Genomic DNA, 2,490 nt, shown 5'->3' with positions numbered 1-2,490 from the left:
TTACCTTTGGTTGCGGATGATGGTGGTGACGAGCTTGACGACGTCCTGGCGTGTGGTGGCTCCGGCGACGAGCTCAGGTGAGCTTTCTCTCTTCTTCTTCTTCTTCTTCTCTCTCTCTCTCTCTCTTTCTCTCTATCTCTCTCTCTCTCTCTCTTTCTTAAGTTTTATAGAAGTTGGAGATGGTGGGGAAGAAGGTGGAGATGGTGGAAGAGAAGGTGGAAGTGGTGGGGTTGGAGAAAGAAGTGGAGATGGTGGGAGTGGTGGGTCATTACAAATATATTTGCTATATTCATAAGATATTTATTGTATCGAATCATATAATTCAAATAATGGGTATTAATATTAGTACGTTGCTTCATGGTTTGGATGTCTTCCATAACAATGTGAACATGAGGTGAAAAAAAGTGAACATGATGTGTCCTACAAACAAATTTGAATTGAAAAATATCCAATAGATATTGAGATATAATATTATTTGTTTGTTAGGACTTAATTAGAGCATTTCCAATGGAAATATCTTAACAGTTATTTAAAGTATAAAATATTGAATTAAAAAAAAAAAGAGAAAAAGTGAATATAATAGAGAGAAGCAAAAAAGGTTTCTTTGTAATGATAGTAAAAATAATTTATTATAATTAATAATTAAAATAGTATTTTTAAAATTTTGTGAGAATGATGAGCTCTTTGTTGCCTAACTCGACGAAATGTACATTAAGATGAAAATGAAAATGTTTATAAAGAGTTAATTAAGAATCGAGACCTTTGTTAAAAGCTATCTGGTGATAGATGTTTTTAGTCGAGAATGTGAATTCATTTCGTGAGAAATGGCGGTGATACAAGAGATCTTGAATACCTACCTAATCTTGGTTGAAAAATTTGTCAAGTTGGTTGAATAAAAGAAATAAGATAGTCAGAATCTCTTCTCAAATGAAATTGAAACAACTGGGTATTATAACTACCGTTTCAAATCATGCGTCTCAATCTCTTTCACCAGATACAGGTTGTATCTGTAATTCTATATTAAGCATATTCTGTGCCATCCAATTTTTAAAAGCTAAAGACAAGCCACTTTATTTATATTTCGTAGAGAAGTATATTATCTGAATAAAAATTTTAGAGGGTAAAAAAAAAATATTTTGCCCTAAAATCTATAAAAGTGTTAAGCCGGTCTTGAACCCATTAGATTCTCTATTCGATTACAGTTATGTTAGGTACCCAAAAACCATTCAAATATTTATTAATTATTTATAGTTCGACTCAGTATCAGTTGATCTTGTTTTGGTTTAGTTTTTTGGGTTTCAGGTAATTTTTTAAGCCTAGGGTGTTGCTAGTTACAGAGCATAAAGACGAGAGCATGGAGGAAGCAATTAGAACTTTCAACCGTAGAAATTATCATAAATTTTGGGTTGGTTAAGAGTAATTTACAGAATTCGAACTAATTATTTAAATACAAAAAAATTAGCCAGTTACTTGATAATCAAATTTTAGCGCGGGGGAAATGGCTCAAATGATCGTAACATACATTGGCCCACTGAATTACCTGGAAAGTTTGGGCCTTTTGTTCATAATCTTATTGGGGAGAAAACAGAACATGTAATTTTTTTCTTATGTTGTTGATAAAAGCTAAACTAAAGAGCATGTTCAAATTATTAGCGCTTTGATTTCACTGATAGAGCGAGCTTCTGAGTCTTGGGTGTAGTGCAATAGTTCTCAGTATAAGAGATGAATTGTTGCAAGAGCTCAGTATGAGAAGTATCAAATTGGTTAAAAATAAATGTAAACTCAGCTCTAAGACTGCCCTGAAACAAATTTATTATATAAGTCATTGGTGTAAATTTATGAGAATTAATGAGAGTTTATGAGAATTATTTGAGAGATTTTGGTGAAGAACTAAGAGAGATATGCGAGGGAATCCAAGAGAGAGATAAAAATATTTGAGGAACATTTTTCTTTAGACTGATTTAATGTATACAATAGTTACATAAATAGATCTAGCAAGGAGAATAAGACAATGAGAATGAATAAACAAATGGAGATGAATAAACTAATGAAGACCAGATGAGGATGTCACTTTCGGATAGTGACAACTCTCTTCTCTCTTCCTTCCTTAGCATATCATGTGACTTTGGCTTGTTTCCACACTCCAACAGCTCTATCTAGTTGCCTCCACTTGTTTAAATTCGTTCAAGACTTCAGGCAAGATATTTAAATCAGTCTCACACCTTTCCTTGCTTCAGTATTCCTGTCCATGAATTCCTGTCCATGAATTCATGTCCATGATTTCATGTCCATGATTTCCTGTCCACGATTTCCTGTCCATGATCTCATGTCCATGATCAATCAGGTTCTTCATGTCTTTACTCTCGCTCTTTATTCTCTTCATGTCAACACTCCCCCTCAAGTTTGACCATAGGGACTTAGTCAAACTTGGAAACCATAAAGCATTCCCTCATTAAAACCTTTACTTGGAAAAACCACTTGGGATAAAAA

At 33.5% G+C, this 2,490-nt stretch overlaps 1 long non-coding RNA gene across 1 annotated transcript in view; it reads right to left on the bottom strand.

Annotated features, from left to right (window-relative positions):
- The window catches only part of LOC106321042, a 4,127-nt gene extending 3,948 nt beyond the window's left edge, over positions 1–179 (bottom strand). The window contains exon 1 of the long non-coding RNA XR_001265991.1: positions 5–179. This is a non-coding gene — a long non-coding RNA (uncharacterized LOC106321042). The remainder of the gene's footprint in view (positions 1–4) is intronic.
- Between the last annotated feature and the right edge of the window lie 2,311 nt (positions 180–2,490).

This window comes from Brassica oleracea, unplaced genomic scaffold (genome assembly GCF_000695525.1).
Source record: "Brassica oleracea var. oleracea cultivar TO1000 unplaced genomic scaffold, BOL UnpScaffold01182, whole genome shotgun sequence".
Lineage (NCBI taxonomy): Eukaryota > Viridiplantae > Streptophyta > Magnoliopsida > Brassicales > Brassicaceae > Brassica > Brassica oleracea.
This window is presented reverse-complemented; position numbering and strand designations above follow the sequence as displayed.